Source organism: Crinia signifera, chromosome 3, assembly GCF_055691185.1.
Source record: "Crinia signifera chromosome 3, ASM5569118v1, whole genome shotgun sequence".
Lineage (NCBI taxonomy): Eukaryota > Metazoa > Chordata > Amphibia > Anura > Myobatrachidae > Crinia > Crinia signifera.
In genome coordinates this window covers 211,719,851-211,734,765 of record NC_139219.1, presented here as the reverse complement: position 1 = coordinate 211,734,765, position 14,915 = coordinate 211,719,851, and the positions used below count along the sequence as shown (strand labels likewise).

The window sequence follows — 14,915 nt, the reverse complement described above, 5'->3', positions numbered from 1 at the left end:
GAGGTGGTGGGAGCAGTGCCGGCAACAGAAATCTTGGGGCCCGGAACACTGATATCTCTGAGGCCCCCCAACACCGAACGCATATTGTTATTACATTGCATATTGAATGTATTTTTTTTATTAATAGAAATAAACAGATAATTAATAATCACAATGCAATATAGTAGGGAAGGGCAGATGGGAGGGCACAGCATTGTGCGTTGTGTGGTTTTGTGTGTTGTGTCAGTAAACTCATTAGTATGGGTAGCCAGACAGGTGATTATGCAGTCATGCTTACAGACCCTGAGTTCCTCAAAGCTTTGGGGCCCCTCAACTGGTCGGGGTCCGGTACGAGTGTACCCTTTGACCCCCCCTGTCGCTTGACCTGGATGGGGGAGGGCGAGGGTAGGCGTTTTATGGGTTGGCATTTCAGAGGTCAGTATGCAGCGATTTGCTTACTGAGCCAAGCTGACACAGGCACGTAATGCCTTTCTTAATCACATTCCTCATATTAGAGGCATGCATTATGAGGCTGGACATAGGCAGGCATAGCTTCATCTGATTCAAATCTAGCACTGCTTTGATTTTCAAGGCTATTTAGTGAAAAATTCAACCTGATGGCCCATCCTACATACCATCCAGCCCAGTGCTTCTCTGAGTGGAATACATAAATAAATCATTGGGTGAGGAGTAGCAGAGGACAGAGTGAGGAGTGGGGCCAGTGGGTGCAACCTGTGCACAGCCAGATCTGTGCCAGCTGTGTTAACTGACTAACTGCAAACTGCCTCTATGGGAATAGTCAATGCGTGGCATTATTATAAATCTCCTAGGCATACTAATAATGTCAATGTAGAGAAAATTCAGGTGGTCCAAAAAATTCAGATGATGAAAAAACTTAATTATCTGAGATTTAAATTTTTTTAACTTCCTGTAACCCGCCCTCTATATGCTAGTCATGTGTTACTGTGCTTCCTGAGAGCTGAATGGGACCTGGGGATAGAGTGTAGAGTTAAGGATGTCTGGAAAAAGCAACAGGGTATATGGGCGAGGCTCCCTGAAAGAAGGGACAGGGTTTAGCCATGGATGTATATGGATTAATGGATGGACTGTAAGGATGAGACTCAGGTCAGGCTCCCTGAATTAATGGACAGGGTTTATATATGACAGTGCCTGGGTGAAGGTACAGGGTGTAGGATTGATGGTGCTTGGATTAAGGGACAAGGTGTAGGGGAAAAGTGTGCCTAGATGAAGGGACAGGGTGTAGGGGTGAGGGTGCCACAGGGTTTAAGGGGTTAGTGTGTCTGAATAAAGGGACAGGGTGTAAACATGAGGGTGCCTACATGAAGTGACAAGGTATAAGGGTGACCGTGCCTGGATGAAGGGACAAGGAGTAAGTGTGAGGTGCCTGAACACAGTGACATGGTATAAGGGTGAGGTTCCTAGAAGAAAGCACATATTACAGGTGTGATGGTACCTCAATTAATGGACAGGGTGTAGGGATGAGAGTACCTGGATGAAGGGGCACGGTTTAGTGGTGAGGGTGTCTATAGAAGATGAAGGGACAGGGACATAGGAAGCAGGGTCCCTCGATTCATAAAAGTATTATAGGGATAAAGTATTACCTTATGTGAGGGTATCTAATTGATATTTTGTTATGAAACTCCTATAGATCACCCTAGTGCCATAGACTGAAAAAAATCCTATTGCATCTTTGTTGAAAAAGTATTAAAAAAAGGGTGGGCATCATTTACTAACTGTCGTAAGTAGATATTTTGATACCCTGTGCTATGCCAGAAAGAGAACTGGTTCCCCCATATTTTAAATAGGGACATTACTTGTCAAAGATGCAGGTCAAAATTGGGGAAGGGGTGAGGCCACACAATTGTACTAATATATATTATGCGGAGATGCACTGTATAGAGCTCAGAATCACTCAAGGTTGCTTGGAAACATTCACAGTGTTATCTGTGCACAAAGTATGCTTCTTTACAACTTAGAGCAGGGGTCTTCAAACTATTTTGCTCTGGGACTCAATCAGACAGTAAAAATAATTATGGGACCCCAGTGAGGTCCTACAGAAGGTCATTACATCACATGTGTAGGCAGCAGACAGCACGTACATGGCAGCATTGTTGAGACACAAAATGATGCGAGGAGTCTAATATTACAGACAATTCAAAAGATTTTTCAGACTCCTTGAATCACAGACTGAGATTAGAAAAGTCATCAGCCTGATGGTCAGCAACATGGAGTTGGGACCACATAATGAGAAGGTTGGGACCCACATTTTGAGAATCGTTGACTTAGAATAAAGCCCAATCAGTAAATGTTAGGTTTTTTTTAGGATCTATTGGGCTGTGTGCAAGAGTTATGCTTTTCCCTTGTCTGTGGGTTTGTGGGTACAGAAAGAAATGTGGAAAAAAATAAATATATCATTTAAAATGATTTATCACTATAACTAGAAATACCCCCATAATTCATGTTATATTTTCTTTCATAAGATACTGCTCAGCTGATATAAAATTTTGTTGTAAAAACAACAACTGAACAATACTGTCACATGTACAGTAATAAAGACCGTTTCAATGTAACCTTAACCTCATGACTTATTTATTACACCAGTAGATGTGCGCCTATAATACATGTCAATGAAAGTATTGGCTGAGGTCCTATATACGTCCCTTTAGTAAAACCCTGATCCTCTGACACATGAGTAGAAATGGAAATGTGCACTTTCCACTGCCTGCAGCTCAGTGAAACATGTCAACCAACAATAATACATTTTACTGTTTTATACAGAAACAGAAAACCTTTAGTTATACAACACTGCATATCACCCCACATATCACAAGATGCAAATTACTGTATGGTCACCACTTGCTGAAAGCTAATTAGAGAGAGAGAGAGAGGTATGTAACTAGACCTACTATTTAAGTCAACTGATCATACAGTATGTGATTTAACATATGCAACTCCACATATAAATAGGACAGGTCTGTATTAATATGACTGCAGAATGAAACTTGAATTCATAATGTTTCATTATTTTGTCTTTCTAGCCAGTGCTAATGAAACAAGATTGTTGCCATTTTCTTCTTTTGAGATATTTCTCTGTCTATGAGCTTAATGGGAAAGCGTAGACATCCCTATATTGTAGGTAATGTGTCATTAGAAACAATAGCGTTTTTCATGGTGATTGACAAGTCTGTAAACCATGTAAGACTCAAGTATGAGGTAAGAGTGCCTCTGTAAAAAGTGATGCAGATTGTGTGTGACATATGGAAATAACAACCACTTTGAAAGGGAGCTAAAATGAATAAAACATAAAATAGTGAATGGAAATGATGATTCAAACTGTTTAGAACAGTACAATTATATTTATTGATCATTGACTAGCAGTAAGTGCATTCTCATTTTATTTCTTCAGGCATTTTCAAATGCTTAGACTTGTGGCTCATACAGCATTACAGTGTGACACTATATAACAAGTAATATTACAAAATACTACACTGTAGAAAAATATGTCTACTTGTAAAATGTAAAACCATATGGGGGCAGTACGGATAGTGTAATGGTTAGCATTACTGCCTCACAGTGCTGAGGTCATGGGTTAGATTCCCACCATGGCTCTAACTGTGCAGAGTTTGTATATTCTCCCCATACTTGTGTGGGTTTCCTCCGGATACTCTGGTTTCCTAGCACAATCCAAAATATACAGTACTGGTAGGCTAATTGGCTCCCGACAAAAATGAACCCTAGAATGTATGTGTGTCATGTATATGTGGTAGGGAATATAGATTGTAAGCTCCACTGGGGCAGGGACTGATGTGAATGTTCAAATATTTTCTGTAAAGCGCTGCGGAATATGTATGCGCTATATAAGAAACTGTTAATAAATAAATATAAATAAATATGGGCCCTATTATACAGTTTTATTGAAATGTGTGGAATCAATTACACAAACTGTGATTGGAATGAAATGCAAGATCAGTATGCCTATACTTAAGCATATTTATGACCAATCAGTCTACTCAGAGTAGTCATCGGTACCGGAGACTGGAGTCCAGGCATGCAGAACAGGGGACATACAGTACATATGGCTCACTGCAGCAGATAGTACTACTTCCTATTTTGTCAGTCACCGGCCCTACAATCTCTGATGGCAGCCCGGAGTCTACTCATTGGAAATCCTTATGTGGAAATGCTATATGCTCTACTTAGTTTATGTTTGTTCATTTGTTTGGTATTTTACAGGGGTTATAGTTGTAAAAAAATATGATATTTAAGCACACAGCACAGTTGTCAAATGTCAAAAGCATTCACTTTGTGTATATATTATTTTGTTGATGTGAGTTTTTGCACAAAGGGTTGATACTGTACCTTTGTGGAGGTACACAGTATTTCCATTGTTTTAAACATATTATAAATATTACTAATAGTTGTGGACCCATGCTACAAATGGATCAATGTCCACCCTGTCCTTGCCTCAGTACGCTGTCCCCCACCTCTATCCTTGGTCTCCATCCTGACCTCAGCCTCTGTCTCTGCCACCCATAAACGCTATACCTTCCTCTCTTTCCACCGTTCTCTACCTAAATTATAAATACTATCCTCAATGTTTATGTCTCACTGCTATGCATGTCAGGGACATAACACAGTTACTGTATTATATTTCTGTATACAATACTGTATCATAGAGCATATTATTTTTTCTATTTATTTACAGAATAGAATGAGAAAGAGAAAAACATCAATGGTTCATTGAACTCAGCACTTAAAAATATGTGTATGAAGCTAATGTAGTGCTGAAGCTGCACTGGTATTAATATTTGCAATGTTTTGCTCCCCACATCGACCTGGCAATAAGCCATATCATTGATGTCAGATGGGAGCGGGGTGGAGCATCATCAGGGGTTGGGTAGCTGACGCTGTCTCCAAGTGCTGCCTCTTCCATAGTGTGAACAGGACCCTGGTCACCCTTTCATAATGCACAGCACCCAAATCTGACCCGGGATTAACCTTTGTTAGAATTTCACATTGCTGGACCCGTTTAATTAAAAAAGTCCCTTTCAGATCGCACAAAAACCTGGGTTGACCGTGTTACAACCCTCAATTGACCCAGGTTACTTTTAGGATGTGAAAGGGGTACAAGTTACTCCAAGCTAGAGAAGTGCAGATTTGTATTTAACCGGATTTATTTGGATCTCAAAGGGGGATATTATTGGCTATTGGATGTAATTTGTTTTGGATAGCCAATAAGAACAGTTGGAATAAATCTGATCTCATCTATACTCAAAAGCAGTGTAGTCAATTAATAAAAGCCTATTTATACAAATATGATATACTCACTTCTGCATAGACAGTATAAGCTTCTATTTAATGACAATTAAATTGATTAATGACAACTATTGCATACTTGTACCTCGATATAACACCTGCTAACAGGTACATATGCAAAATGTATGCAGGTCTATATGGCAAATTTGTGAATAGACATGCCATCACTGTGTGACACCCGGGTTAAATATCACCTGAAGTCTAATCTTACCATAGGCTAGGAGATAAAAGTCCCCCCAGAAGCAGGTTAGACAGTTGTATCAGAACCCAATTCTAAATAAATTGTATGCAGACATTACAAAATTATTATTAACATGGAACAATAGTTTTTTCCTCCGTAGGAACTTGGAAGAAACTTGGAAGAAATATCACAAGCAACAAGCAGATTTCTCAGTTATAACTTTTACACACATAAAATACAAATTGCAAAGCATTGTGTCTATAATTACAATTTAGCAACCTAAAATACACTAAGTAAACCAGTCATTTAGGATTTACTCTGTGATTTCGGGCCCATGACATCTATATGCTGTAGCAAGTACAGTTTGCACCTTTCTAACCAGTTTGGTCCTCCTGGCTCAGTTATTCAAAGTCTTGTAGAATGTTGCCATGAATGTTGCCAACTAAAGGCCATGAGAGGCAAACTGTATCTAGCATATTAAAATATTAATTTTAGGCAATATTCCCTACTGAAACCTGTTTGTGGTAATTCAGTTGTTTTACTTGGCAATAACGGTCTATAACTTGTATAACTTGGCTGGATTCTGCAGACTGTTCCTGCAATATAATAAAGGGCTGAGTTTGCCTGCTACTGTATGTGTACTTTCCCTCCACTCTATCTCTGAAAAGCTTATGATACATGAGTAGTGCGGCAGTACTAATACCCTGGGATACAAGGGTAAGGGTGGCCGCTGCATGCCAACAAAATGTTCCATCTTTTTTAACAAGCTGTTTTCACAAAGCTTGGGTGCTTTCCATTGGTTAAATATACTGTACCTGTTCATTTACGCTGCACACTGATTGCAGCAGGATTGTCTGAATACTGCCTAGCTCTGATAGTTGATTGGCTCTGTAGTAGTAGTAGGGATGCCAGTCTGAGATATGAGAATGTGTGTAGTTTTCACAAATCTTTCCAGTAAATGTCTCTTATTCAGCTCCTTTTAGTCACTCCACAATGAGCAATGCCTCTGGGTATTATCTGCTGCCTTAGACACCCACAACGCCACCCCTAAGGATCTAACTATATCTCTTCCCTACCCCAGGTGTGTATTTGTCCTAGCTAGGAGTCACAGCAGCAGCAGCAGTAGACATTTATCACAGCTTCTCCTGTCAGGCCCACTGCCTAAGATGGCCACCACCCAACTGCCAACTGTCCCAGAATCCAGCTATAATTGACACAGCACAAGCTGACTCTTTCCCTCGGATCCACACACCTCATTCTAGGCCAGATATAGCAAGCTTCAAAAAGTAATAAAATGGCCCCCTTGTGTGCCGGCTGCCACCGATGCTGATATTGTCATAATGTGTATGGGGCTTAAGATCTCACTTATATGGGATGGCACATGATAGCTGGCTTTTGCAATTGAGCCTAGTTCACCAACCTAATTTGGGATTGTTTAATAAATATAAAGAAATAATACTATATTTATTATTTTGCTGTATGCAACAAATACAATTCTTGAATCACAAAAATTGAATTAACTAGATACAATCAATGTATTGTACAATACTTTCAATTCCACAGGTACTGTATATGCTATCCTATAGTTCCCCCAAAACGCTGTCATAAAATATGTATTTAGTGATGTGTTATCAGTTTATTGTAATAAATTCATAAAAAGAAAAAAGTTAAAGAATTCTTATAAAAAATATCTTTAAATAACGTATTTAAAAGTAAACTGAATGCTAAAAGGTATGTCTATTCAGTGACAGACTCTATATTTGGCTTAGGTTCACCGTAAATTTCATGTGCTTCATTATACAATTGTTTAACCAAGCCTGGTATAAGAAACAAGAGATATAGCAAAGAACTCAATAGCAGCTAATTAGTTCTTTAGTAGTTATCATGTTGATGCTGTTTTATACATTATACCCTTCAGAACACCATTGGAACATTGTTAATTGAGGAAATTGGCAGAAAATCTGTAAGCTGTGTTAAAAAATGGTCTCACTGTTCATTGTACTATAATTAAAAGAAAAAAGCACTTGGTACTCAGTTATTGCACATTTCTTTCATCTCTGCGTGGTACATTGAAGAAGATCTAAGTATTAAAAGGAAGGGGAATTGTACAATAATGTTTCTCTTTTCTTGTTGAACCTTTGTGTTCCAATATGCTTTTTATATAATTGGTAAAGTTCAGAAGGGGTCTTAGTTGGCCATGGCAGTTATGCTTTTAAACTGTAGTCTAGCAGTTTATGACCTCGTATGTTCTCTTGTATTAGAAATATACACAGGGCCAGATTAACAATGAGGTTCTACATGGCATTGGCCTCACCTCCTCCACTTCTCATAATAGGCCCTTGAACATTTCCAGCTCCAGGCCCATTAGGCCCTTAATCTGGCCCTGCACATATATAGAAAATGTATTTATTGAAACAGTTAATAAAGATCTGAGGTTTCTATCTGTGTTCATTAATGTTACAAATAACAAAGATTATGGTGACAACTTATCAGAGAAAAATAGATAGATATAGATAGGAGAGAGAGTGAGAGAGAGCAGTGGCAACTATATAGTGCAGAAGGGAGTGTCGCTAAGCACATACAAACATACATATTATCATATATATAATATATGTGCTGGATGATCCCCCATTGATCGGCAGCACTGTACAGATAAGCCAATAGGAGTCCGGAGGCAAGCTTAGAAAGAGTGTGGGAATGCTTATGCTAATTCCTAGGCATGACACCCAATCTGTACAGTGCTGTCGATATAGGGCACAGTGATGTCAAACTCGTGGCCATCCAGCTGTTGTGTCAGCTCTTATCTCCCCTCACTACAGCTGACTGGTGCTGGCCATATAGTGCAGAACAGATATCCAATGACCAGCTGAGTCCAATCTGCTGAGCCCTCACTTCCTCCCTCACAGCACACAGCTACCTGTTCGGGCGTGGTGTGTCAGTAATGGCTCACGCTGCAGGGGCTCAAAACACCTGGATTCTAGTGTTGGGGGCTACACCACAGGCTCCATGTCGTCAAGTCCAGAGGAGGAGGAGTGTAGAGTGAGACACCTGGTGTGTAGTGTACATGTATGGCTGCCCAGGAAATAGAGAAGGCAGCTGCAACACCCTCTACATTGGGGTGGTGTGCACAGCTGGTATTGTCTGTCTGTACCCGGTCCCCACCTCCTTTACTATTTGTAAGAAAAACTGCCAGCCATAACTTGTGGCTGCACCGCACCATTAATGAACTAAGTAATAATAATTCAAAAGAATTAATTAGAATTAATTAGTTACGCCACTGATAATGTTGGATCTATTGTACCAGCACTATGGAGCACTATAGAGGCTGCTAGCGTCGTTGGCTCTTTGCGTCTCCATTGAGATGCATAGCTCAGCCCTGATTGGCTAAAGCGTCTCCATGGAGATGCATCGAGCCAACCACGCTAGAAGCCTCTATAGCGATTTGACAGCGCAATAGAAGCTGTTAGCAGTGCCGGAGGAAGCCGGCTCATCCCGCTGTCAGTGCAGGGTGAGCTGCCTGTGGAGGAGGGAGGGCAGCGCTGGACCCTGGTTCAGTAAGTATGTTGGTGTAAAAGTGAGGTGTGTGCATGTGTAATAAAGTTGTACTTTTCTGTGTGTGTTTTATTTTACCATTCTTTTTACAAGTCCCAGAGGGCCCATTAATGCCCCGCATGCTGGGACTTGTGGTTTGCCAAGTCCCAGCATGTGAAGGAGGCCTGCTGGCACTTGTAGTTCACCCATATAAAGCAATGTTATGTATGAATGATTTAACCCTATCAGGCCGCCGTCCAAAGCCCAGGGATGCCGGTGACAACCCCAGGCTTCATCCATGGACGGGTGAAGCCTGGAGGGCACTCCTTTATTGGGGGGGTCCCCACTCCCCCAAATACCCCGTTCAAGGCTGACCGGCCACGGTGCTCATTGTATGGCTGGGTCACCTTATGTAAAAAGTGTCCCCAGGCTGTGGCATGACACAGCTGGCTGTTGGAGCCCGGTGCTGGTTTCAAAATATGGGGGATCCCCAGATTTTTGCCCCACCGTATATTTGGAACCAGAACCATTCCAAGAGTCTGGGGCTGGTTTCAGAAATATGGGGGACCTCTACTCTTTTTGTCCCCCGTATTTTTGGAACCAGGTCCGGCTCAATGAGCCCAGGGCTGGTTATGATCAGAAGGGGGACATTTTTTTTCACAAAATCGCACATTTTATCAAATTCGCATATTTTCATGACTAAAAATCGCACAATTTTCATTGCTAAAAATTGCATATTTTCATGCCTAAAAATCGCACTTTACCATTACCACTTACTAACTTACTTACTATTTACCAAAAATTGCTCAAAATCGCATGTGAAGTGAAATCGCAAGCCAAAAATCGCACCCTATTACATTTGCAAATTTAACACAAAATGTGCGATTTTTACACATGCGATTTGATGCGATTTTTAAAGATGACCAAAAATCGCACCATATCACATTTCGCCCATGGTGCATAAAAATGGCAAAGGGTCTGCTGATTTTATTGCTGAAAAGTTCTGAAAAAACGTTTCCACAGTTGAGCTGCTGCATACAAGTCTCGCATCACCAAGTCCAATGCGGACCATTAGATATAGTGGTCTAAAGCAATGGGTGTTTATTAGAGGCAACAGGTGCGTGGCTAGCCTTATTGTGGTCATGTGACTCTGTCTTTTTCCAGAATTGCACTGATTTTTGCAGCCATGATCAGTACTGAAACTGTGCACCTCCATAGGACTGGTGCTGCTTTCTCCTTTGAATCCTGCCCATTGTGTACAGTACCAACACATACTGAAATAATTTAAGCATTACTTTGCTTAGATTACTTTGCAAAGTAGCAAAATTGAAAGGATAGGAGGACACACTAAGAGAAAAATATTTACAAAATTGCCAATTATAATCTAATGTAACAACAGTTGTAGCTAGTAAAGGGTACATATTCTTCATAACATTTTTTTACAATGCATCCGATTTTTTTCTCCAAAGAGCCTGACATACAGAGAGTGTGGTATAATAGAACATCATAGTGCATCAAGGGCTATAATGTAAAATCACATGGTGAATAGCCAGTGGAGTGTTACGGATATAGATCCTCCAGTGCACTTATATGTTGCTATGCTGCAGGAAACTGTAACCTCTAGCACAGATGGACATATTTATTAGTCCTTGTCAATCCGCTTAGTTAGTTCTGCTGTAAGTAACTGGGATGTGTTCTGCATGCGATCACTCATTTGAAAGCTGAAAACGCTGTAAAATCAGTTATATTATGCAGGATTTGTTGAGACCTAGTACCTAAATATTAATAAGGAATAGGAAATCTCTTCATTTTCAATATACGATTACAGCAAATTGCTCTTAGATGGTGTTAATTGGCAGTACAAATATATTACATTGTACAACATTAACTTTTTCTTCTTTCTCATTATATACAGTAAGGTTAATGTTAAATATTTATGGAGTCATGCAATGAATTAATAGTATTTATACAACTATAAGCTTCAAATACATCTATTTACTTTCATTATTTATACCCTGCATAAATGTTGCTTAATTAAATTCTACATATATTTGTGTGTTATGTTCAGAATTAATGCATATACAGTACAGCATTAAGATTAAAACATAATTCATACTGTATATAGAAATGTCCAAACTGAGCTTAGTAAGAAAGATATGTTAATTAGAGATAGAAATGTAAAGCTATTGCCTAATAAAGAAGAATTGTTAAAAATGCCATCACAAAATTGTTCTAAAAATTAGGAACATTTGTATTTGTGATTAGAAATACTTTTCTGTTCTCATTCAAGTTATTTGATTAAACAGCAAATCTCCTATCTTTATACTGTACTGTATGTTACAAAAGTAAGGATTGTTTAAGTACAAATTGCCTGATTAGAAGTACAATTAGGTACTGTAAGATTCCCTGAAGACATAGCAATTGTTTATGAAATATCTTCCTTATAACAATTATTCAAGAACTCTACTTTATTTGTTCTGTGCATTATTTATAAAAAACATAGTAACATGTATAACTGCATAGAAGACCTTGATTAATCTTTACTGAGAATGAATGTCAATGGCTTTCAGAGTATAAAGTAATATAGCGCTGTAGTATCTGTCCTTCCCAGGGAACTTATTCATTACATGAAACATAGAATTTGACAGCAGATAAGACTTGGCAGACTGCCCTTTTTTATCCGTTAGACAATCTCAACCCTTTTTTGAACCATTAGTTATTTGCCTATCCTAAACATATTTAAATTGATCTACTGTCTTAGCCTCTACCACCTCTGATGCGAGGCTATTCCACTCAGGAGTAGAAAACCAGCCTAAAAAGTTTCTGTAAGCAGCCCTCATGGGGTCTGTTGATGGGGTGGGGAATGTTAAAGGGGTGGAATCCCTGTCATAGGGACTGATTCTGAGTTGGACACAAAACCTTCTCTCTCCATGTAATCGAGTTCGAATACATCTCTTCCTTTGAAGAATGTTTCACTTCTGTGCCTTGTTAATACCCTTAGTATATATGAAAGCTTCTATCGGTAGTTGTATGCTAGTTGGGTGCCCACTAAACTATTTGCTTTTATGTGTCCCCTCGCGGGGAAGTACTCTTCAATCACATCTCCCTTTCCTTTCTCTGCTCCAAACTGTACATGTTAAGATTGTTTAGTCTTTCCAGGTATGGTATGTTGTGTAGGCCATGCACCTCTTTATTTGCCCATCTTTGTAAATTATCCAATGTATTTGTATCCTTCTGGAGATATGGCCTCCAGAAATTAATAGAGTACTCTAGAGGCCATACCAATGACCTATATAGTGGATTTATTATTTGTTTCCTCTCTTTATGCAGCCAAACATCTGACTTGCCTTCCTCATTGCTTTGTTGCATTGCTTTGTTGATTTTAAGTCACTTGGTATAGTGACTCCTAGATCTCTTTCCTACTCAGTAGTGTGCGCTATAGTACCCTTAATACTATATTTAGCCCTCAGGTTTTTGGAACCAAGTCATCATTTAGGGTTTTTTTTAGCATTAAACTGTACCTGCCACATTTTTTACCATTGCTCTCATCTCCTTGTATATTTACCCTGTTAAAATGTGCTGTTAAAAAAATGGCTTTTTCTACCATTTTACTTCCTGTTTGAACATCCTTATTTGTATTGTTTGTGATTATTTTTTGTAATTTTCCCTGAACAGGAATAGTTACTTGGAGGCGATCTTTTATTTAAAAGATAATAACCATATTTAATAATGCATTTGTAACACCTTTCAAAAGTTGTACAGTTAAGTGTCATAAAATATATAAAACAAATACTGTGTAAAGAACATAATCAAGTTGGTAAAACCCAGTAATGTAACTCTTAATTGAAATAAATATGATAAGTCTAATTCTAATTCTTTAAATTCTAATTCTTTGAAGAATGGCTGTAGAGTTTACATTGCTGATGTGAATCAGATGATAAAGAAATATAATTTTGTTTCTATAGTAGGTGCCAAAAATGATAACAATAACTAGCTTAGATTTTGTATAAAGAATTTATGTAATATTTTAGTGTCTAGTTGAATACTTCTGGGCTGTCGGCTAACAACCATTTGGTGTAAAGCATGGCACAACTATTTATCAGGTGGTAGCTCTTCAGAACATGCCGAAAATTGGATATAGCTTCATAAAACTGTCATTTCATAGAACTAAAAGAAAGCATTAAATGTAATTGCTGTAGTTTACATATTATGCCTAATGTTTTGAACTCACAAATACTTAAAACCTTCGCCAGCATTTTAATATTTGCTATATTGACAAAAATGATATTTCAATTTGGCAGTAGTCACTCAGCTGAGTATTAGAGAGACCAAATTGGCAACCTGTTTCTTAGTACTGGTTACAGTCCAAACCCTCCATGTTTAAATTGTTTTGGATGAAAACTAGCAGAACATTTGCATAACTGGCCATAGCAAAATAACAATAATATCTTTGATAAAAGTCTACATAAAAACTCATTAATGGCCTACTAAATTCCCCAGGGCTGAATAAAATAAGTAAAGAAGAAGTAGTTTGATTTTATCTTCACACATTTTTTTGTCTTTCTGTGGCAAAAAGAAATATTTAAGAATATAACAAAGGGCTATATGTTTTACTGGTTGTTTTCCGTATCATTACAAGAATAATTATGACATTTATGTGGGAATACAGTATAATCCAATGTAAATGACAAATCTCAGTGAAATCATGTAGTAATTACAAAGTTAAAAGGACAAAACGCATCCATAAAATGCTACTGGGCACTTTTCAAAATTATATAGTTCCAAATACAAAGACCAGATTGAGTTTGTTTTTTGGCTTTTTCAAGAAACATCTGTTAATAATTTTTTTCTGCCATTTAAGAACAATTCATAAATAAAACTTTATCATTTAAGATGCAATAAACTTTTCTTCTAGTCACTTGTGCTATATTACTTTTGTGTTTGGCAAGCTAATACATATGCAACATATATGCAATAGTGTTAGGTTGGTGACCATCGAATGATTTCCACTGCCTTCGCAAATTTAATATATGGGAGAGAGGGCATCAGGACAAAGACAGGGCAGGCCGCTGACATCATGTGACATCAGCCGCCCAACCCAGACACAACTCCTCCTGCCCATAATCACATGGGAATACTCAGCATTTTTATAGGGATGCCCATGAAATGCTGGGAAATGCTGGGCATTCCCATTGGTGCTACCCTAGTCTGCTGCCTCACGCCCCTGGCCTGCACGCTCCGAGCAAACTGCAAAGCAACATTGCAAATTGCCCCAGCCGTTTGCAGGCAGGGTTTGCACCTGCACAGAAAGGCACAGGTGCAAACTCTGACCATCAGGGCAGGGGCAGATTTTGGTTCACTGCGAGTGAACCAGAATTGGCCCCAATATCTGTAGCTTGGTTTTCTTAGCAGAAGAGATGTGCTGGAACATAGGAGAATACCGTATCTAGTAAAGCTTTAGCAGTGCTGATGCTAGCAGAAATCGAATTCAACAGTATGTGAGGTGCAAATATATGACTAGGTATTGTACATCTGCTGCTAAACAGGAGCAAAGATTAAGCAACTTGTCCTATTGCTCTGGCAGTGAGTTAATGAACAGGACATTTTTACATAAGAGCTGCAGGTCGCTGACAGTCATTTCAGGCAAGGATAACTGGAGGATACGGGACAAGATCCAAATATAGTAACATCCATGCATCATCTCCACAACACAAGTGCAACAAGAAAACCTGACCTGCAGGACAGGCAGCAAATGTAAGTAACACAATGAAGTTCCAGAGTGTGATCGGCATTAGGAGCAAGGTTTACTTACATACTTCAGTAAATATCTGTTGGTCTACTGTGGTTTCTCTTGCCGGAAATAAATTGTTGTTTTGTAGGTGGATTA

The 14,915-nt window shown here is 38.9% G+C and overlaps 1 protein-coding gene across 2 annotated transcripts in view; it reads right to left on the bottom strand.

Moving 5' to 3' along the window:
* CSMD1 (CUB and Sushi multiple domains 1) overlaps positions 1-14,915 on the bottom strand; it is a 1,658,539-nt gene that overhangs the window by 595,987 nt on the left and 1,047,637 nt on the right. The window lies entirely within an intron of this gene.